A 24,411-nucleotide genomic window follows, 5' to 3' on the forward strand; every position below is an offset into this window, starting at 1 on the left:
GACTCTTTCAATGGAATATGCAATCAACACATGAATAACATCCCATGTATTAGCACTGAGTATACCAGAAGGTTAAAAGGTGCACAGTTTTTCCATGAAGCCTTTTTTATTTTTCATTTTCATGATTTTTCTTAATCTGGGAGTGAGTAGATCCAGTTCTAGATCTAGTACTCCAGAGGCTGGAAAACTATGCCACTTGGGCATTTTACCCCATAAAATATCACATGGTATATACTTTCTCAATTCCTATACACTGCCCTCAATGCTCTATCTGAAATCCATGTCGTGTATGACAAGGGCTATAGTCTGCAGGAGCGAAGTCACAGATGGGGCATAAGAGTCTGGCAAGCCATCATGGACATTTTGCAGAACTGGTTAGGGATAAAGTTCTGGTTTAGGGCATTTCTGAAACCATTTTTTTTTTTTTTAATAAAGAAAAGGTATAGCATGTTCCATATATGTTACCTCATCCTTCTCTGAGTGGTTTAATTTTGAAGTCTATTTTCTTTTTTTAAATGAAATACCATTACCAAATTTAAATTCAGATTGAACAGGAAGGTAAAAAAAAAAAAGCTTTATTTCTTGCTCACAATAAGATTAGTTTATCAATTTCTAATTTTAGTTCTTTTCACATTTTGTTTGTTAGGCATAACTGGGTCAACACTTTCATTCTTTCAGGTTGAAAATCCTGTCTGAAGAAAAGCAGTTACTTGTCATGACACAAAGCAAATGGCTGTGAATAATTTATAAGAAAGTAAAAATATTCTGCTTTTGAGATTTTAACAGGAGAACAACCTCGAGTTATAAATTATTATAATTACACTGAAATATGCTCTCCATCCTCTTATTCCTTTGCTCTGATCACTGCCACAATATTTTTTGCTTGAATGGCTAGCAGTCTCCTAAGGACCACAGACACGGACCCTCCAGGGCCATGGCCAGTGCCCTTCAGACCATGAATTTATCTGTGACTAAAACCCTGCTTCACACTTGTCTCAGTATGTTCATAGGATTCTTGCAGGTTTCTCTCCTTATAAAGAGTAAACATGCAGGTATGTGTTAAATGTCTGGTGGGATGCAAGGTGAGGTCTGTAATACAGCTGGGGGCTCCAGAAGCGAAAACAGTGCCCACAGGAGGTTCAGGGATCATTAGTAAGACACAACACAGAGACCTATGTGCCCGCTGCTCAGGTGCAAAGCAACACTTATAGTAGATTGGTAGTTAAATTCTTGATATTTATTTAGTTCTGGCTCCTAAAGCCACTGTGTTCAGAGACACTTGTTGTCATAATATAAATAGGGTCTTTCTGTGTATAGAGATGGTAAAGTTGAGAAATACAGTATATTTAAGATCACAGTAAGATTACAGCAACTTGATTTGATAAAAATGCAGTTTCACTAATGCTCTTATTAAAATATCTGCAATGAATGTGTCAATTCTCTCTGGTTCCAAGGGAAGAAGATGAATTACTTAATATCAAACTGTCACTTCTTTCTTTAAAAACCTTTTATACACTTTCTGCAATACAACATCTCTAGCGCGCTAATGCTGACATAAACCACCACTATTCCCAGCATCTTTTTCTCATTAATAAACTTCTGATTTTTAGGGTGAAAGTTTAGAACCACAAGTGAAATAACTAAAATGTAGGAATTGGTATGTACATTAACGAGCTTCCATAAATAAGTTCATGTAATTTGTTGCAGTTGCAACTGGAGTCAATAAGTTCATATGCCTTCCTGTGACAAACATAATCTTTTAAAATCCTGACCCACTTCTTACACTGAGATCAGACTGGCAAGAAAGGGAAAGGGCAAGGAGTCCACAGGTTCTTATCAGCATGACTGATTCCAATCATTTGCACATGCAAGATTTCAGCAATGCATTCAATATTTTCCCATAAGGTGTGGTCATATACACTAGGACTATTGCTATCAATCTGTTCCCACAAGAGATACTGAATTATCAAGTCCTACAGGAGGAGTTTGAAGTTTGCAATACCTACTGCTCATCCTTCTTGCCATGTTGTTGATCAACAACTATCAGTGATAGCCTGAGTCTTGGGGAACCTGAACATCTCTTGTTCTTCAACCTTAGTCCTGGCTCAGAACAGTTCTTAATATGAAACCTCTGCCCAACATTCCCCTAAATCTCCCCATTAACAACTAAATTCCTGATTGACATACTTCGTATGTTTGTCCCCTCATTTATCACTCAGCAAGGATGCTAAAGTTCTTTGATCAAAAGTGGGTGGTGAAGCTGACATTCATTTTGAAGTGGAAGACCTACCTAAGTAATAGTGCAGGGGGCCCAGGCTTGCTGGAAAAAGTCCTGATTTAGATCTGCATTTCTGGGGGAGTCATAATTTAAAATTTAATCCCTCAAATTTTAGACTTCAGGAAAGGCAAAGTATCTGTGAACAGATTCTGAGCATCCCAATGATTGGCCCCAGACATACTGAGTGCCAAGTGTGCGTATTATCTTTTTGTATTTTTATACACTATTTATATGTTATGGGTGAACATTACAGGAGTAGGAAATCTGGATATTAGACAGCTTCCTCCAAGGTGAAGAAAAGTTAGTCTTTTTCTCATGGAATACCACAGAGGTGTTATGGCAGCTCCAAGTAAATTTCAGATTAATGTCATGGTAATTTCCCTTGAAGGGCTACTAGATATCTTCTCACATTTATGTGCTATTAAATTGTTTTCATTCTTCCACAACTCACCATTTGTGTAAGCATCATGTGGAATATTACTTCGTTGGCCTGGCTAGGCATAGAACACACCATGACATACCACAGAAGGAGTTCAAAATTACTCTTCATTCAATTCCTTCACATTGCATGGCAAGGAGAGGAATCACATTTGCTCTGGTTGCCTGTGCCTTCAGGAATTCCTACTGATTTGACCTTGTCTGACCTCCTATTCCAGGTCACCAATTAGAATTCTCTCATCTTTGCAGTCGTTAACAATCTCAGTGGAACTGCATCTCTCTACAGCAGAATAACCTCACTTTTTCTCTTTGCTACCCACAAGCTTGAACCAAAACATCCATCCTTTTCATATTTCATTCTTATCCAGCCACTTGCTATACATTTACTAAACAATGTCAGTTTAATTAAGCAACTCAAATCTGTACATTCTTGCTGTGTATAAAAGAAAGATGTGCTTCATTTTTTCCCCTCAGAATAACGCATTAAACTTCAGAAATTAAAGTTTATTAGTGACATTTGTACTAAGAATTAAAAGTAAACTGTCCCAAGTAGGCCACTACTAAGTGATATCCGGCATTTGACTGGGCTGGAGGATTTTCAGGCCTGTACTTGCTGACTATCCTCTAAGGAACTCTTCCCTAAGCTAAAAACAGCCTTGGGTGGGTGCCGATCACCCTTCTTGTGATTTTCAAAACTCCCTCTGTTATTTTAATACCCAAATTCCATGAACTTCAGCACTAGGCCTGCTAATCCTATAGGTAGGCTAGAAAATCTTTAGCTGTATGCAGGTGCTTCAGAGATTAGAATGCTAATCACTCACATTTAGCTGCTACTATCAATATAAGAAGGAAGGCAAAGACAGCAGAAGAGAGAGACATGCTTAGATTAACAGAGAGGCATATCCATCCCATGTGCTTTCTGCCTTTTTCTGGACAAGCATAATTCAATCTTCTCTCCATCATTTTGTCCCAAAGTTTTGGAGCCCAAAGCACCAGACAGCTTTTAGCAAATGGTGGCCTAGAGAACAAAAAACATTGGAGGAAGTGGTTCCCTTGTCCCCTTCAGTGAGTCATTTTCTTATTATACCATGAAACAAATTATCAATTTTATTCTGGAGATTTTCCTACAACCAGAACATACTTCTGCAGGAAATGTGTAAGATCTATTCATATCATGTCATCTTTGGATATTCAGTAATCTTTCGTGGGAGAAGTTATTGTTTCACCTGAACATTGATAGCTTTTGAGACCTCCTCCCTTACAAGGTGATGGTCTTTGGAAAATGGATAAATGAGTACTTGCCTTTTCAACAGATTTTACTCCAATGTGATCAGTTATAACACTAGTTACCTGTATTTTCCTTCTTAGACATAGATGGGGGAGAGAAAAGGGGGATACTCTGTGACAGTAACTGTATTTTTACTTTTTTGGTCTTGATTTATGGATTTTTCAATGCTTTTCTTTAAGAAATGATATCCAAGACTTTTTGTATTTGGAAATGTTTTCATATGGGAAGATGGCTCTTATAGTGAACAGCTGAATCATATTGCAGAGGCCATTAAGAGGTGCCAAATTAAAACCAGGGCTGTCTGAGAAACTAAGGGAAAGCAGGACATCCTATAAATTAAAATGAGAACTTCTTTATACAGTCTAAGAGAGTCATGAAACGTTTGATTTTTCTAGGTTTTGGGGTGGAGAGAAATGTCAAAGTCAAAATTCTTGGTTTTATGAAGACCTTTCAATGCCACTTATTTCAAAGAGATAGTTAAGAGACTGTAAGACTTATACACACATTAATGGTCTCTCATGGAAAGGAGATGTCCCTGCTAAGTGAAAATTAAGTCCAGAAAGCTTATGCTTTGATGCAAGATTTATTGGCACTGTAGCCAAAGATTTCCCGCAACTTTTTGTCTTTATCAGAAAAGGTTTAAGAAATAGCTCAGTGCTGTCTCTCTTCCTCCACACCTGGTCTTCCAGGTCTGAGTTGTTACTTGGTTTTAAACAGTTCAGTTTAGGACATGGTGCTGTGCTGGAATGCTTTTTACTTTTTTTTTTTTTTAATTAAAATAGTGGATTGACTCATACTGTTGGGATTTTTTTTGTGGGGGCCTAAAATAAGACTCTGTGTCTGACTCTCTATAGCCTTGAAGCTAATATAGTAATTCACAGGTGAGAAAAGTGGGTGGACAACTCTGAGTTTGTCGACAACTCTAGTTAAACTTTCTTTGTAAACGTACAAAGGACTGAATGTGATATAAGGCAGCTAAGAACCAAAATATTTACCGTGATAAATTACTTGCTTTAGTATAGCTGTATATTGGGGCAATTACTGAGAAAGCAGTAATATAAAATAATTAATGCTTGTAGATATTAGATTAATAGAATTGCTGACAATATTCTTTTACTTCATGATAAATAACTTTTATTACGGCACCCAATAATATCTGTAGCATAAGAATGCAGCAGTTTTCTACTACAGGCAGAATAGAAAAACTCTCAGTATATCATGGATTGAAACAAAGAAGAGTTGTGGGAAGTTCAGTTTTCCTTGAATGAGTTTTTCCAAACTGCATGTGGAAAATCACACGAGAAAGGATATGTGTATACATTTACAGAAAACTGCCTTTGCTTCCTGTAATGCCAATTAGAAAGTAAAGACGTATCTGTTTTCTGTGGGACAGTGTGTGTCTTTATAATCATAGTAGGAAAGAAGAGGGAGGCTGGAGATGGCCCTAAGCAGAAGTTTAAATTTATTCCTGTCAATGTTGAGAAAACTATTTGGACCCTGTTTCCCAAGTGAAGAAAAAAAGAACCTGAAAATAAATGGCTCCAGACCTCCTTGGATGAAAAACTGTTCCTGAGAAGACATTAGAAGGGAGAAGGACCGAGAATAAAACTAACAAGATCTACAAGAATTAGAAAAAAACCACATTACTCAGCAGGAAAAAAGGTACTTCTTAAAGGCTGAGAAATGTAGGAGCAAACAGAGAACTGACAAAAATGAAGTTTAGCTAGTATTGCAAAGGAAGTTAAGAAGATTGCCGAAGGATTTTCAAGTGTATACAAATAGAACAAGGAAAGTAAAGGTGGTGTCACTAAGCATTGGAAAAAAAGGATGAAACATGGACTAGACTCATGTAAATGCATAAAAGTACGAAAACACAGAAAAAAAAAGGAAATGGGATAAAAAGCTGCATTGATTTTGTACAGAATTCATGCCAGATCAAGCCATCAAACTACCTGGCAGAACTGATTTTCTTGACAAAAGAATTATAAAAGATTAGATGCTTCTGATTAAGGCATTTGAGGGTGGTGCCACATGAGAAATCATTAGTTCAGCTGAGAAGAGTACAAATGGGGATGGGACTGGTGGGGAGAGACACCACTGTGTTATGCAGAAAACATAACTGCTGGACTGGAGACTCCCTAGGAGCTGAGTTTCCCCAAGGACCAGTGTGGGAACAGATGCTGTTTCGTGTTTCCAGTAATGGTTGTCATAGAAAAGAGAGAAGTATGTTAATGAAATTTAATGATGGCACCAAAGATGGATAAACTGTAAATATAGGAGATACTCCAAATATCATGGAGGAAATTGTAGGTGATAATGAAAAAAAAGTGACAGGAACAGTCAGAAATTCAATAGTGGAAAATTCAAAGGGAATAATGATGCTGTTAACCAAGAACATTTAAACCCAAAGTGATAGAGTGGAAAAGGACAGTCTGTAGGAGGATCACAGGATAGTTATACACCTCTTGTAATTCATTTGTGAAAAAGGCAAATGCAATCCTAGTGTGTAGTATTTCCAGTGATAAGCAAATACTGTTGACAAATTGTGTAGCATGCACAACTCACGCTCAGAAAAGCCATGTTAAAATACATGACAGGTGAGGGTTACTCAAACTATGCTTATTTTGCTAAGTAAAAGAGGAACAGCACTATTTCCAAAGAGAACTTCCATAATAAGCAAATCTGGAAAATCACACATCCCAGTTTCCATTTTTCTACCAAGATAACTATTGCACACTTTTATAAGACACCTGCTCCCCTTTGCTCAGGTCTTGGAGAGTGACTGGCTGCAGCCTCTCATTTCCCAGGTGTTGCTGCATCCTTGTTGCCTAACCACCAATCTGCATTCATCAGAAATGCAGAGAAACAGGAGAGTTCAGTGAGCAACCATGTCTCTGCCTAGTTACTACGTTACTCTTCCTTAAGCCAAAGCCAAATGCTGCAGTATGAACCATGAGGCTTTTACTTGGGTGAGACCCTTGAGTACAGCTCTGCTTTCTCAGCATGCCTCATGGTGGGAAGCAGACTCTGCAGTTAAGTGACTGCCTTCCAGCTGAATGAACTATCATGTACTGAATTTAAGAGCTTTGGCTGGCATGCATGCTTATTTACCTCTGGCATTAGATTTAAATGACAAGGCAGCAAATGATCATCGTTCCCTTTGAAAAAGTAACCAGTCTAAGACCTCTGCAGCACAGCAGTGACAAGGAAGTGGAAAGGGAGAACGTGTTCCCCATCTGTGACACTGAGCCATGTGGCTAATCACTCCATCTTATAAATGGCCTCTCATCAGTGCACAGCTACAGTCCTGTGACAACCAGACCCTTAATTCGGCTACCTGTTTTTGCTGGTCAGCTCCGAAAACTGCCCAATGCTGCAATAATCAGTGAAGTGTAAGATCTTTCTATGCGAAACAACAACCTGCTGATTGTGTGCCTGCTCCTGGGTACTCACTGTCCACCAGTCGGCAAGCAGCTCTGTCAGCCACGAGGGCCAGATCAGCAGGCAGCAGCAAATACAGGTTTGCAGGGTGCAGAGTCAGACTGGTGCCCTCCTTATCTGAAGCCTGATGTTCCTTGGGACCACTGTGATACAGATAATCCTTTGACTTATTTTATAGCTGCTCAACAGGCAAGAATCTGTTTCAGCTGCCACAAAAGAGAGAGTTCTTTCATAAAGATGCTACGAAAATAAGAAGTGTGATTTTTTTGTCTGTTATTCCAGTTATGCTCACATGCTTGTCCAGTACACCCATAGGTCATATAGCTCATGACTATGTTTCTTTTCTTTCCTTCATCATTAATCTGTAACCAGTGAATCTATGTGCAGGCAATCCTACATGAGACAGAGCCAGCAGGAGACAAAATGAAGCAAAGAGGATTGCATCTGACAGAGCTCTTTAAATAAATTGTTAATTTTCTTAGGATACCGCGGGACCTGTCTGTAGCACCAAATCTCCATAGCTTGTAATCTTATGAGCCATCTGTCTCGCTGTATACTAGAGAAGGCTATGGACTTGGGAGGATGATGAAATATTAGGATGTAAATATTGAGGGGGTGGGAGATTATTGCAATATCTAATCCTGCATCTTGGAAGATCATGGGTTCCCTAGCCTCCCACTGTTGTAAGGGAATACAGGGTGTTCAAAATCTTCAAGGTCTGAGCTCTGAAATACATACATATTTAGCAAATTTGATCGATTTTACTGTTAGATGTGTGAATGTTTGTGCCTGTATTTCTGTAGCTTTATTTTTCTCTAAAATAGATATTCTACCCATTCAAAATAAAAACATTATATTAGCATTTTCTGTTGTGTTCAATATCCTAAAACATAGAAAAAACAGCCCACTCAATCTATTGACCTTTAAGACATAGTGCGAAACCATGTTTTTACTCAGCTTTGCAGAGGACAAGGACTGGGTTAAAACTAACTAGTACTTATTCATTTCTTATAGACGGGATGTGTCTTAGATGGAAAGAGCTCATATCTTAGTGGGTTAGGGCATATATTACATTTACTTTTGAAGATGAATAAACTTGGTACATAATTGGAGGTCATCTTTTTAGTCTAAATTAAATATTCAAAATGAGATCTGGTCTGTGGTCATGAAATGAATTTGTTTATATATCTCTCCTGAAAAATGATGTGACTTCTTTGAAAGACTAATAAATGTCTTTTCAATTCACAGACTCTTCAGCGTAGTAATTCCTGTCCTCTGGGGCTTTATATCTCAAGGGAGATGATATATTCTTGTGGCAGAAGATCAGAGAAGAGCTTTAGGAGACCTGTGTTTCATTTCTAGTTTAAGAACTGAGAGGTTTGAAAGAGTAGATCATACCTTCATCACACCTTTAGAACTGGCCTTCAGTCACTTTTCTTTAAGTTTCCCCATTGTAGCAGTATTTATATGCCTATGTAAAGCAGTTTGAAATCTTTGCCTGAACTGTATGCAAATTTTTATATGGGAATCTATTATGTATTAATTATAATTTACAAAGACACTGTCACACACACCTCAAGTTGTTACAGTTATTTTTAGATTTGTTCTGCGAAATGTAACTATCACATTTTAATGAATATTAAAACAAATGCTTTCTCCCAAACTGAAGATTATCAACAGTAAAACACAACACAAAATTACTCCTTTCATTTTCCTTTAGTCACCTAATTCAACAAAGCACTGAGCCTTTTCACAGAGTCGGAATAAGAAAGTACACTTTTTACCTTAGCCCAAATCAGCATCTTAGAGCTGATTTGTGAACTCTGTGTTGCTTTTTGCAATTAACTGCCAATCCATATTTTTTTCAGACAAACAACAGATTGATACAACTTTTATGAGACAACTATCAACAAGTCTCTAGGTGAAAGAAATGCCACAAATGATCAGCTTCACTGAATTATGTGAAAAGTCTTCTAAAGCAACTGAGAAATGTCAATATTCCCCTTCTGATAAACTCCAGTGAAAACATGGCTCACAGATTTTTCAGGTCACTAAATGGACTGCTGTCACTGTAATCTTCATACAAATATATACATATATGTGCTGTCAATTACAGCATTTTCCAGACATTTCAAGAGTTCCTTCTCCTGTATGGAAGTTTTTCCTTCCTGGAATTCCAAATTATACCAAAAAAATCCCACTGAACGAAGATGCCAGAACATTAGGCTTCTCAGCTGAATAGCACTGATGAATATTGACAAAGATCAATGTTTTGGTGTGATCCCAGAATATATATAAGCAATTTGAACCAAGAATCAGACTTACTATAATCTTTATAAAGACTTGATAGAGTAATGCAGAAATTTACAATGTAATTAATTGGCCAATAACTAAAATAATTTTGTAGCTTTGATAATGTAGAAATAAGTTCTCTAAGGGACATTAAAAATGGATTTCAGACATTTGCTACAGAATAAATCATGTTCTAATTACTAAAATGGTTCCAATGAACTAGAAAGCACAAGGCAACACACAGCAAACGATCTTACCAACCCTGTCAGAGACTCCAAAACTGAAGTATCTGTATGTTATATAAAAGTACTCTCATTTGACCCTTTATTTGCATACTCTTTATGGAAAGATAAAGAACTTGTCTTTATCTGAGATATACCTATTTTTAGAGCTATTAGTTAAAATCCTGCTAGCTTTTTGAAAACAATGAGTATGCAACTCAGAAGAATACAAATTCTTTTCTTTCTACAAACTGTTAGAACATTTTATAACCTCTTTCTTCTAAATGAAACCAACAACGAATTCAATCCAAATATCCAGTACACAAACCCAGTGTCCCATTAAAAAAAAAATAAATAAAAATCTAAATCTAAAAATTCTCTATTGAGAAGAGGCTTTTAAATCATCAATACTTCAATCTTGCTACTTGACAGCTAACGACATCTCCTGGACATGCACCTTAACTTTATCTATGCTATTCTACTGCAGAAAGAAAATTGCTTATTAAAAGAATATCGGTGTATGGACAAAAAAATGAGATGGGAAGATAACACATATTTTCACCTCATCAGGAGATGTTCAGTCCAAACACAAAATAGTGTATCATTATCCTGTTTTTTCACATTTTCAGTAACTGTTTCAGTAGGAGGTTGGTGGGCCTTGAGATGAAAATTTTGGCATGTGATTGTATAAAAATTCATCCTAGACTTAGGTCAACTCATGAGCCAGAGATGCAAGTTTCTTTTAACTGCTTTGGGTCCCTTCTAATGGGAAAACATAAAATATATAATATGTTGCAAGTTGATATATGAATATCATAGAAGTCTTTTTCTTGACAAGGCATAAGTACACAGATATGTGTTCTCTTATATATGGAAGATAGTGCCCTTTATTGCATTGGGATTTTTAGGCAGAATAAACCAAATATCAGAAAGCTTTAATTGGCTTGCTTTTCTTTTTACAGTCCTTGATATTTGTATTAGGCAATTCACTTACTCAAATTATTGGCCTTATTTTTTACTATGATTTATACAATAGTGGCTTTTAATTTTCTTTGTTTATTTTTTTTCTTGCCTTGCATTTTAGATTGGACATGTTGCAATGGCTACATGTTAGCAAGTACTTCCAGTTCGAACTTTCTGTAAGTTAACATTTTGAGACTTGAAGACAAACACATTCTCAACTTAGACTTGTTACTCACCTAAAGCATCCGCATAGGACTGGCAGATATGACCAGAACTTACAGCTGACGCATGCTCAGCTGGAGTGGGAGTTGGAGGTCAGGCAAGGTACCCTACATTTAGCTACCTAAATTGCTCTTCTTGTGTTCATATGAACTTGCATAAAAGCTTCTGGTCCAAGACATCGTTGATTTAAATGGTGGTATAAGAGGGCAAGTAGAATAATCGACATTTGTCTGCCAAGTTCTGGGTGCAGAATTCTATTGGGATAAGAGTAGAGCAGGTAAAAAGAGATAAGATGTTTTACCCTTATATTTGTCCTTTGGTCAGGAAATGAATGCAGCACTGTTTACAAGGCTTACTACTTCACAAGTGATGAGCCTGTTTCATGGAATGAAACTGTGATGAGGAAAATGTTTTTTGGATTTTTTTCTTCTCACCATCTATAATATGGATATTTTAGTAGACATCATGCTTCAGATGGGCTTTCAATCAGGGCATTGGCACTGATCATCTGCCTATTCTTATGCAAAGGAATTGGGAAAAGATATCTTACCTCCAACCTTTAACAAGGTATTGGTTGTTTCCTGAACAACCTTTGGGTCCTTCCCCTCAGAAACATTGTCCAGAAAACCTTTGCAAATTTATATCACTGCAGAATGAAAAAATACTTCATCATGTGGCTTCCAAATGCACTTATTTCTACCTTCCACTAAAGGCTCCTTGTTCAGCATGGGCTAAGCTCAGAAAGTAACCTATATTATCCACAACCATGATTTTGTACATACTAGTTAGGGTTGACTGTTGCATACCAGTGCGCCCTGCCAATGACGGTGGCCAGCCACATAAGACCTGCATTAGCAAAAGTGTAGCCAGAAGGTGAAGGAAAGTGATTATTCCCCTCTCGGTAGCACTTGTGAAACCAGATCTGGAGAACAGTGTCCAGAGGTAGCCTGCCCAGTAAAGGAGAGATTGACATACTGGGGCTAGTCCGGAGTAGGGCACGAAGATGGTGAGGGGCTGGAACGTGTGATGAAGGAAGAGAGGCTGAGAGAACTGGGTTTGTTCAGCCTTAAGAAGAGAAGGCTTTGGGAGGACCCTACCATTATCTGCAGCTACCAAGGGGAGGATGCAGAAAAGATGGAGCCAGACTCTCCTCAGAGGTGCTTGATGACAGAACAAGCAGCAATGAACACAACTGTGGACAGGGGGAATTCTCATTAGGTAATAGGAAAAAAAAAATCTTCACCATGATGATTGTCAAACAGTGGAAGGGACTGCCTAAAGAATCTCTGTCCTTGGAGAGTGGCAGAACTGGAGTGGGCACAGCACTGAGCAACGTAGCCTAAGAAGGACCTGCTCTGAACTAGAGGGGCTAGCACATAAATGAACTCAAAAAAATACATTATTTTCTGAAGGGTACAGTAAGACAGATTTTGCTTATTAGGCTCAATGAGGCAAAGCCAGGTCAAAACAGAGGATTAGGTGCTGGATGGGAAAAAAAAAATTACCCTGAGAATCCCTTGACTTCAGATTATTCAGAAGTTTTCTTGTGTTTTGCTTTCTTTTATTAACTTCAACTGGTTTATTTGAGAATATCTAAGATTATTTTGTGTGCATAAATAACAGCAGTGTGTAGAGTAAAATGTACCTTATATGTCAAGGGCTTGTTACTATAAAATGTGAACACCACAACATAGAACTCAGGACATGAAGAATAAAATGGTGGGCCTACAATTCTTGGCTCTAAATCTCAGCCCTGTGGATTCATGTGGATTCATCTAAACAACACAAAACCAGTTAATTGCACACACAAGTCTGGCAACTATCACAGGGAGTGACAATTCTGAGAGCTGCAGGCATCCTGCACCTCAGGATTAATACCTATATCTATTTTAAGGTTTGTAGATACTTTGACTTGCAGTATGAAAACACATCAAGACAGTCTCAAAAAATTAATACAGGCAAGAGCAGCTGCTGCTGTCATCAACCAAACAGTAAAAGGAACAGAATCCCAATCTCTCTCACAAAAGTACTATAAAAATATTTAATATTTTTTATGAAAGAATGAAATCTATGCCAGATATGATGCTTCTTATACAAGCTCCTGTCTGAATTTTTTTTTAACAAATTATCTCTGTATCACTCCAAGCTGTCATGTCTGCACCTCTGTCAGGAGACAGTCCATCTCAGACAATCAATTTTTCTCAATATCTTGACAGTGACATTGGTCCCACTTTAAAAACTGGTATGTGTGGCTGCAATATATTCACACCACCATCGAAAAGTGCTGGTTTACAGCATTTGAAAGAATTTGTCTCTTGTTTTTTGGTACAAAGAAGTTGTCTCTGCTTTTTTTTTTTTTTTGTGAAGATTTATGTAAAAGGAATGAAATAGAAGCAAAAAAACATGAGATGAAGGCTGGAATACTCAGCTGCCTTGGGAAACACATGCCTAGATACATGACTTAACAGTAGTCTGTTATCAGTTTGCAATTGCCATTTGTAGGTGCCCAATATTTTTATTGACTGTGACATTTCCATACCCAAAGTACTTAATTATAATACCTAGTGCTAAAAGTGTGCTCAGGTTTACTTTTAAATTCCAGTTTCATTCAATTTTAATTACAGTATAACCCTTTTAACAACTCAGAGTGACACTGGATCAGGTTAGCTGTGGCTTTGTGTAATCAACTTTTAAAAACCTCCAGGGATGCAGACCCCACGGTTCCACTGGGCAGCCTGCTCCAGTGCTGCTCTACCCTCCTAATGAAGATATTTTTCTCAATGTTCTGTCTAAACCCTCCCAAGCTGCAATATGTGGCCACTGCCCCTTGCTATACCACTTGTCACTACGACGAAGAGCCTGACTCTGCTGTCTTTGTAACTCCCCTTCAAGCAGGGTTTGGCTGCTATTAGGTTGCCCTTAGCCTTCTCTTTAGCTGAGTAAACTAGCCTTTCCTACTAAAAAACAAACTGCAGTTCCCTCTGTAGGGTAAGTGAAATAGAATACTTTCTATTTAACATTTAATAGCTGAATCGTCATTTTTGCTGTACTTTTAATTTGTTGTCCTGAACAACAATGGATGTAACCCTCTGCCCAGACCCTACTTGTAACAGCAGTATTTCTAATAGGTGATTTTAAACATAATGTTCCTGTTTCTTGTACGAGCATAAGATTTTCAGTTTAATTTACTATGCTGTCAATACCTAACACTGTTCTTTGCCATAGGCAGTTAATGCTGTTCTTTTGTAATTCTATCCATAAAAACGCTGCATCCCAGAATTACAATCATCAGTAGTTGACAATCTGCCATCTTTCTCTTGGAAGCATTACTTCTCTGACGTGTTATAGGATAATATGATAGCAAATGCCTGGTTCTAAAAATCCACGAGTACATTAAAATAAATCTTACCTTACATCAATGTGAATACAAAGCTCTTGTAGTGTGACTTGCTATATTTTCTGTGCTGCTTTCAGATATTACAAGCTAAACTGGATCAGGTAGGATTAGTACTTTCAGAGATTATCAGTGACTAAATTTTTCATACACTGGTACAAAAGATAATTAGTTATTTGAGCATTTATTCCTATATGAATACCCCCAAATCACTCAGGATAGGGTATGGTATAACATGCTGCTCAAACTGCCACCTTTAGAAAGAACATAAAACAAATATCCAGATAAAATCTGATTGCAAGTACCATGACATTGGTAGCAAGAGTGCTATTTTTAAGAGGAAAAGTAAACAAAAAAAATCTGAAGGTACACGTCTTGCTCTGTTTTGAAACAAAGTTTCTCACAGGTTTTGTTCTCATGGTACAGCACGGCAGGAGTTAATAACAAGATGCCCTCCTGCCTGTTGATGGCTGCCAAGCTTGCTATGGAATGGCAGGACCTGTTCTAGCAGACAAGACCCCTGCAAAAAGGCTCACCCCTTTTTGTGCCATTTTTCAATTTCACGCTTTATCTAGCCTGTCGGGATTCTAAAAAAACCACTGCAGGTGGAAAAAAATCTGAGACACTCTATTGTAGAAACCAACTGATTGTTATGAATTTCTTAAAACCATCTCCTACATTTAAACTAAAGGCTTATTAAAACAGAGAGAACTGCCAGCCTATGCCCATACTGTCCACATAGGCTTCAAGACAAGACGAACTGTGGGTAATTATGTGTATTCTATAACATCAGCTGCCTTAAGGTTCCCCTCACGCTCTGACTGAGGCTTCCTAGAGGCTTTCAGGTCAAAGTATGCAGAAGGACATGAAATGCTTGACCAGCAAGGCTGGTCACAGCAGAAAAACTTGCTGCCCTCCTTGCAAAGGGTGTATGTGCAGAGAGAGAGAGGTGTGGGCTCTCAGCAGGACACTCCCCCTCGCACTACCCCCTGCAACTCACTTACTGAGATGAGGCAGTTCATACCGTCTCCTCCCTTCTTAAGCACTGGGCTGTCACAATGCATTCATCACTATAAAGTCTCTACCATATTCCTGTAAACAATTACAAAACTAAAAAGGCAAAGAAAGCCATCAAACTGTACAGTGCCAAAGCGCTGTTTTTTATTAATATAACAAAGTCAATCACAGTGGAAAAGTTTCAGAAACTTTTATATGTAATGCTCAATAAAAACAAGAATTTTGGCAGGACCGTGGCAAATAAAAACATTAATGCTATGAAGTAGTTCTAATCGCGTAACAGACTTTTTTTTCTGTTTAGTTTTCATCACATCACAGACATATTGTTTATATATTGTACCTTGGCATATCTTTACAAGAGAAAGATGGTGCCACCTTTCACAGAGGAGGCATATTTTTATTAATGTCTGTGCCCATGGGCAGTCACTGCTCATCCTGGGCCATCTTTGCTCATGATCTTTTATGACAATCATAGGATTTTTTTCTAAAAAAGAAGCTGTAAAAATCAGAAAAATTTAATCATCTCTCAAATTCAAGTGCAGCTGACTGATACCCCACAGTAGAAAACGAGAGTGCAGAGGACAAGCCAGATCAGAGCATGGTGGGGAGTACAGTAAAATGTTTTCTTTGTAAATCAGACAAAAGACATGTTTACAAAAAAAAAAAAAAAAGCTTTCCATAATATTAATTTACTGCACTAATTCAAACTGAGCTGTGATTTATGAGCTCTGCTGCCTCACCAAGAAGTACTCTGACTCCCAAGCCAATACTTTGTCTTTAGTTTGTCTTTTGGCATTCAAATAAACTACAGCAAAATACATTCTACATATCCTTAATTCAAGTTGTTTCTTCCTATTGATAGGACAACTCCTTATTCTTCCTTTTGCTGCAGCTGAGGTTTTTTTTAACTTTCAGTACTAATTTATTTCTAAGTTTCAAAATTCAGTTTGTAAAGAGTTTTTAAGAAGTAATCACTGTGGCAATTCAAATATCATCTATGTTAATTCTAACAAACTGCATTCAGATAACATTAATGGGCAGATTTACAAGTAATAAAGGAAGGGTGGGACTATTCTTAATTTATCCCGCTGTGTTCAGATATTACCACACATATGGTAGAGGAGATTACCAGCAGTTCGGAGACCCCCACGATTCTTCAGGCATAACAAAGCAGATTAACGACAGAGTAATAAGGTCAGCTCAGGTATAACACAACCTTTTCTCCTGGATTACTTCAGGGCTAAATTTGGCCCAACTTAACACAAAATTGCATTTTACTTGCTGATTTGGGTCATTGTCTTAAAGCAGAATAGTAGTGAATTCTCAGTCTGAAGGAGATGAAGGATCCACAACCCAGGAGATAAATCACTTATTTACTCTCTCACTAGTTCAGGTTCTAGATAACAAAAGCTAGTACTTGCCTTCACACAATTGTTGTGAAGAGAATGGCTTGCTCTCCAGATGTAAAAGTTAAAAGTAAAGTAACACTTCTGAAGCATAATTAAATAAAGGGGAGATAGCACAGACAATATTTCTGGGGAATTTTGGGCCATTTGGGAAGAATTAAACCAATCACATGCAGTTGAAAATAGTTACTCTAGCTGCTTAAAAAACTGCTCATTGTCATTGTGAGAAAGAAATGAGGACAGAGAACAGTAGGTGAAAAAAGCTAGTCGTGTATCTCATAACACAACTCTGTCCCAAATGAATCCACTGTTAGAGAAGATAGTTATTACCTATAAAATTAAAGGCTATAAATATAATGTAAATAGTGCTTGAGAAAAGCTGGTATATCTCCAAGATTTCATATACAATCTCTAGTTGTTTTCTGACAGATTCATTATCTCATAATAAAACCATAAAAACATTTAATTAAATGTTAAGTGAAAAGTCATGTACTCCCATGTAATGGAAACATCAGCAGTGATAAATGCTGTGCAGCTGTAGTGAATACATTGTTATACCTGTGTTTATTGGAAGGCAAAGAGAAACAGGTGTGGTCTACGGGGTAAGCAGGGATTTAAGGCAAAGGGATCAGGTTTCTAGGTCAGGGATAATTCCTGACATTTAATTTCTTTGTTTGTGGTTATACTGATTTATAAGCCTACGTAACAAAAAGACGACTCCCTTTGTGGCATTGTGGGGGACTGAATTCCCCATAGTTTGTATAGCCTTTTGAGATGGAAAGTGCTTTGAAAACTAACATAGTTTACATAAAATCCTTTGTCACCTGGGTTGCAAACTGACTTCTGTGCCCAGTTTTCTAAAGGATGAGGTAAAAGACAGCGCAAAATAAGCTCTGAAATTAAAGGCACAGGGGCAGATCCTTCATTTTCCTATGTTTGTACCAACTTTAGCTACCAGCCTTTACTCCTCCCTCTTTTCCTCTTGAGACAGACAGACACACACACACACACACTTTTCTGACCTTAGGAAAAAGACAGCTAACTTGTCTTTTCATTGAGTGATCTATGTTAAAACCCACAAATAGACAAGGGTGCCTATGATAGCACCATGGCCTCTGGTAGTTATTAATCACAGGTGAAGTGCTATTGCCTTCTGCATGCTCTAGCCAGGCACTGCATGATCAGGCATGACAGGCAAACAGAGGCTGTGATAGTTGTGTATACAATTGCTTCCATATTAGATCATAGGTATCCATTTTATTAGTGTTGGCTCTCACTAGGAAAGCAACTGTCCATTATCAGCGGAGGAATTAAGGCACCCCAATGCTAAAGTGCAGCAGTACAGGTGAGACGGATAAGAGGACAGAGAGCGGAAAGCCATGGTAGAGCATCAGGGAAACGTTCTGTGCTGCTCACGTGAGCTGAAGTTATACTGGCCACGGGCATAGGAGTGACAACTTCACCCGAGGTATGCTAGGGAGGAGCTCATGTAGATATCATTTGGGGAATGGTGACCTGCCTCACTTTCTTGCCATTGGTAGGAAAAGCTGCAAGCCCACAGAGTGTTTCTGCAGGACTCTGAATGAAGGAGAGATCGTTGTTATAAAAAGAGATTTATTAAGCCAGATGATGAAGACTAATGCAGAAATCAAAATAAATAAACCATTACAGTCACAGATATTGGAAACTCATTTCCACTGTGTTGTGTGAAGGAGTCAGAAGACTGCCTGGAGATTCAAAAGGGGTATTGTGGTGGAGTGCCTTCTGCCCCTGCTCCTCCACCAAGAACATATAAAATATCTTACTGTCACTGCATAACTTGCTACAGCCTCAAGAAAACGTTCAAGAAGCATTAGTGTCTTTAATCAAAGCCCTGACAATAAGGTATGCTATTTTTAACACCAAGAACCTTTTAGGAAAAATTGTTGGTTAGGTTATTTAGCATATTAATAGTAAAGTGCAACACAATTTCATCTTTTGCAATTCATTCATATTTGAATGAAATTGTTAGATACATGAATTATCGGTTTCAAAAAGGTGGAAGATTAAAACATCGCAATGTAAACAACACATCATCTGCAGATTTCTTAGGCCAATTTCCTGTATTTTCTGTCTTAAATCTTCCAGGTCACTTGGACTTTTACCATGAATGACTACTTAGCCAAAGGTGCTGCCTTTAAAGAAGAGTACCTTTCCTACTGAGAGAGGACAGAGAGCGAATACCTTTACTACAAGAGAGATCACAGGACTTCCTAAAGCAGTGTCTGTGGAATCAACTGAAATGCTCACAGAATTTGAAAACACAAGCGTGTTGAACGGTTCCTGATGGGCTTTGTTTTGCTGAAGACGGACAGGAGGACCGGAGATGCTTAGAGCTCTGAGCAACATTCAGTTAATCAAACAGACATCTAGACTCAGTAACCAAAATCAAAATTTTATGGAACCCATTTGTTTAAACCCAAGACAATGACAATTCTGAGATCTTAAAGGCTTGATTATCACCAACCTGGCACATACTTATGATCCTAATATGCCATTATATTTCTGTTTCTTTGGTGTAACAGAATAAATAGCATTGATTTTAAATTGGATGGGGGAAGACTGGAAAGGGGAAAAGGAAGGTGCATATGGAGGGAAGAGGTCACTATGTCACTTCCAGAAAATTTTGACCTATAATTAAAAAAGATTATAAATATATTTCAAAGTAAAATAAAATTGAAAAACGAAGTATCCAGAAATTCAGCTAAGGCTCCACCAGTTGATGATATTTCTCAGACTGCTTGATGAATCCTTCCTTACTTACTCTTTTCATCTTCTTGCCCAAAACGTACCAATTCTCAAAGTCAACTGTCCAGACACAACATGCTAATGCTCTCTGCCAAAGCTGACTACTACTTCATACAAAAAAGGACTACGTATAGCTATAGTTTTCTGAAGGAAGGAATACAGGGCAAACTCAAATTATTACAATGTCTATCAATCTGTCCCAATTCTGCAGTGAATCCCTTCACCTGCATTAAGAAAAGTCTTACTGTTAAGGTTATTTCTGTGGGCATGGAGGAGTGTAGCACATTTTATTATTTCTGTTATTGGATTAAAGATTTTGCAATGCACTCTAAAGCACTTGAGGGCTTTCTTATGAAAGCAAGCTATAAAAGTATATTTGAAATGTTCCTCCTCTATGACAAACAGTTTTATTATAATGGAAAGACTACAGGGTGTGAGCTAGAATTTATTAAGCTTTATTATGTTGAATAATGTTTAGATTAATAACAATTAGGTAGAATAAAAGCATGATGTGAATGTGACTAAAAAGAAATATTTAAGCCGTGTGGTAGTTATTAATAAGTCAACATAATTTTTGACAGCTATCCAAATATCTTAAGAACCTTTTCAAAGTCATGGTCCATCTAGATGCAAAATCTGTATTTATTTAAATATTGCATATCAAAAGAAAGATAAATATGCAACATCTAAGCACCAAAGTATGTGTATATTCTAACAAAAACAAGTTACCCAATGTGAAAGTCACTGGAAAGTTTTTGACAGTACTTTTGAGAGACTTTTAAGGATTCTTGGGTGCCTAAAGATGCAGATGGAATTGTACAAGAATTTTTAAAATGTTCAAAAAATCTACAGAATTTATGTACTTACTTACAAAAAAATCACTTATGAGAAAAGTCCTTGCTGATGATTTAATATGCAACTAATTAATATTACATACTTTCTACTTCAATTGAAGTCTTAAGCACTAGTCCAGCACTCCATTGATTTAGATAGGGCCCAATATTGTCTTACAGGCTATTTATAGGTTTAGGTCCATGACATCTAGCACTAACACAGAAGCTGAACAATAAAACTCACCTAATTTATACATGGCTACTTTAAAAATAGGCATAACCCAAGTAGCACTGGCATCATTAAATAGTAAACAGTTTCAAAACTGGAATTTGTTGTGTATTACACCGTGTACTCATAGACACCATATATGAAATAAAAAGTGCTTATGCTTCGTTCACTTCCTGCCATCAGGTTATACTACATGTATTTCTGACAGAATAGAACAGGTCAATAAGGTATTACATGACAAAGGGAAATATACAGATTCATAGCTGTTTTGGTAACTTTCTGCACAAACTGACTACAGAATGGCTTTGCCAGACCGCCTGAAGGTCTCATCCCCAGACCACAGGGAAGCCAGTAGCCACGGAAAGCCATCACAAGAGGTGAGGCATCTCAGAGACGTACAGCAAAAGGACACCAGGCAACAATCACTATTTGCAGCAACAAAAATTTGTATTGGATGTAAAGAATAAATTTTTCACAGTGCTCACACTGTCAAAAGTTAAGCAGTGGAGCAGGTTGCCCAGAGAGAGAGCACAGCCTCCATCCTCAGAAATTTCCAAAATCTATGTGAACAAGGCCCCAACCTACCTTTGAAGTTGTCCCTGCTTTGAGCATGAGGCAGGACAAGGTGACTTTCAAAGGTCCACTCCAATCTTAGTTTTCTATGATTATTTTCTTGAGAAGCCTCCAGAGGATAGAGAAGATCCTTTTGTCCAGTCCCTATCTGGGTGCTGACTAAAGCTTGCCCAAAAGGTATTTATTAGAAAGTTTGATAAGCGTCAACAGAGCACTCAATATGGACACAAACTACCAGAGGCCCCAACAGAAGATGTCATTTTCAAGGGAACAAGTTTAGCCACTAATTTGAAATAAATAACCAAAATGTTAAATGTGGCATTTGTTCTTTTATAATATGCTAAAAACTACCCTTTTTCTTTGTTGTGTGTCTCAGCATGACCAACTGAAATGTTACTGTTTTTTTCTTCTGTGCCAAAAATCTTAGTTTATTGATTACAGAACAGGACCTTGCATTTGTGCTATACCACCTCAATGACAAACTCAACATTTTAGTCACATGGGAGACAAATAAGCCATAGAAAAAGAAAGAAAGAAATTCAGTCTTTGGAGATATTAGTTTTAAATACAGAGTAAAACTGATTTCTACCTCTACCTTTCTACCAATTTCTAGTAACTTGCTGCAGTCTTTCTTAAATTAATTTAGAAAACTCCTGTCAGAAAAAAATTGCAAGAAGCTTCAGTTTAAGAATACATTTAAATACACGCTTATCTTTAAGCATAAGCTTAAATTCCATGAAGTTGCAAGTGCATCTATATACAGTTAATATTAGGCATATTTTCAATTCTTTTTCTGAAGGAGCATATTTGTTTCACTTTTCTGCCACATGTAGTCTCATCCCTTCCCTTCCTAAGGCTACTGATCTTACTGACAAAATGCTGCAAACCATGAACATTTCACGCTGCTACCATTATTTTCAACTGATTCAGTATCTGATGTACTGGTGGCTGCTATCGTTGTCCCCCGAAACAGTGCAGTAAAAGGCTACTTCACACAGTAAAAGAATGGAGAATTGACATGAGAAAGCAATTATGTGGGAAACATTGAATCAAGCATTCCCAGATGGTATATTTATATTGAGAATAAACTGTAAGGGAGCCAAGTTGGAAGTCTGTGAAACTTCCACCATTGTTAAAGGGACACTATCCCCTAGTCTGGGGCCCCCAAACTGCAAGAGGATTTTACAAAACTGAAGATGAAATACAAAATATCAATTAAAACTCAAAACAGTTATTTTATGTCTTTTAATATAAACATCCATCTCAAGTACTAAGAAGTCTAACAGTACTATTATGCAGGGGTAAGTGAATCAGAAAATAAAACTGGATGGAGAGAAAAGTCAGGCTGAGTGTCTTCCACTGTCACAGTTTGGGCTTTGTGAAATACAGAAAACAAACTAGAGAATGATAGATCACAAAAGAAGTATTTTTAAATTGTTTCCATTGTAATAAACTGCATTGTAAGGTCAGCGTTTTCTATTTTTTATAAATAGTATGAGCTTGGTTGACAGCAACCCTTTAAAGAAAACAGTCCGTTACATTAAATGTCAATGAAAAAGAATGAGTAACAGCTCAGATATAGCAACCCCAGCAGCAAGAGCAACCAAAGCAGAAAACAGATTGGGTGAGGTCTGCAGATACTCTCAGGACTATTTACTTCACAAGTTTTAAGTTTTATGAAAATAAAAGTCCCATTTTAATAAGAACAGACATTCTACTTCAGTCCGATTTAGCTTTTGGTACAATGCAGTGTAAAAATTAAAAATAATAAATCTAGCAATTTTGTACTCATCAACAGCAGTCACATTTAATAGTATATGCTTTTTCTTTCAGCAAAATTTCTGAAGACCAGAAATGGACTAAATTTGAGACATTTTGGTCTTTATTTCAGTTATCCAGACTTCAAAGTGTCTCTGACTCAGCAGCTTGGTCCCCTTTCATCCCTCGCAGAAATCAGAAATATCTACATTTTTCATTTGAATAAGTTTGCATATTTATCTCTACCTGGTGATTTTAAAATTTAGGCTAAAAATGTATATTTTCTGGTGCATGTTGCCTCCAATTTGAGAAAGAATCAGAAAAGAGAAACTGTGTGAACATAAAAAGTGGAGAGAAAAAGCTTCTCTAGACATCTTTAAACCTCCTACATATCTGGGTGAAGTTTCGAACCAGTTATTTCAGCTGTTAGCCATATTGAGGCAAACCTACTGCAAATCTGAATGGAGTGAATTAGAAATCAAGAGTAAATATGGTGTGATGAACACATAATGCAAACTGTAACTATGTTAAGATACCAGTGAGCTGTGGTGTATTTGTAAATATTGTAAATATTTTAGCATTTTCAGCCTTAAAATAGAAGTTGGTTAACAATGAAGAATGAAATTTCAATAGAAGCTAAAGCAAAGCAGACATCACTATAATCTTGGGACTTTATATAGTATTTTCAAAAGTCCCATTAAGTTATAGTACACATGCAAAATTGTTCCTTTCTTAGAGAAAAGCATGGCTGGGCATGACTTGACAACAGCTCTATAGTCATTACACTCACTTTACACACACACTAGCAAGCTTACCTGCTGCCTTATTTTATCCCGTTTATTCACAAACCTGATGGCCAAATGAAATGTTTTGTAAAGCCAGTCATCTTTTCCACTTGACAAAAAAAAGTATGTTAGAAAGATTTGAAATGGTCATTAGAGAAAAGGAGGACGGTTCTGGTGAATAGTCAGAGCCTGGGACAAGTTGAGTTTTGGACACCAAGGACATTACTCATGTAAAAGCCTGGGCTCTGCTTCCCTCAGGAATGGGCAAAGTTCCCAGTTCCTTCAGACATCTGTTTGATATTACCAGACTCACTAGGAAAGGATTCAAGGAGTGCAGAGCTGGCTCAGAACATCTCAGCCATGGAAGCAAAGTCTAATTTTCTGGCAAATGGAGTTTAGGGAGCTGGAGCGGAAGAGGATTGGAGAGGTCAGCTGGATTCAAGAAGAAATCAGGGACAGAGTAGTTCCAGGGCAGGAAGGATCTCC

The 24,411-nt window shown here is 37.5% G+C and overlaps 1 long non-coding RNA gene across 1 annotated transcript in view; it reads right to left on the reverse strand.

Annotated features, from left to right (window-relative positions):
- The window catches only part of LOC142035466 (uncharacterized), a 72,170-nt gene extending 48,030 nt beyond the window's left edge, over nucleotides 1–24,140 (reverse strand). Inside the window, exon 1 of the long non-coding RNA XR_012651893.1 lies at nucleotides 23,956–24,140. This is a non-coding gene — a long non-coding RNA (uncharacterized LOC142035466). The remainder of the gene's footprint in view (nucleotides 1–23,955) is intronic.
- Nucleotides 24,141–24,411: the final 271 nt, after the last annotated feature.

This window comes from Buteo buteo, chromosome 10 (genome assembly GCF_964188355.1).
Source record: "Buteo buteo chromosome 10, bButBut1.hap1.1, whole genome shotgun sequence".
In the NCBI taxonomy this organism is placed as follows: Eukaryota; Metazoa; Chordata; class Aves; order Accipitriformes; family Accipitridae; genus Buteo; species Buteo buteo.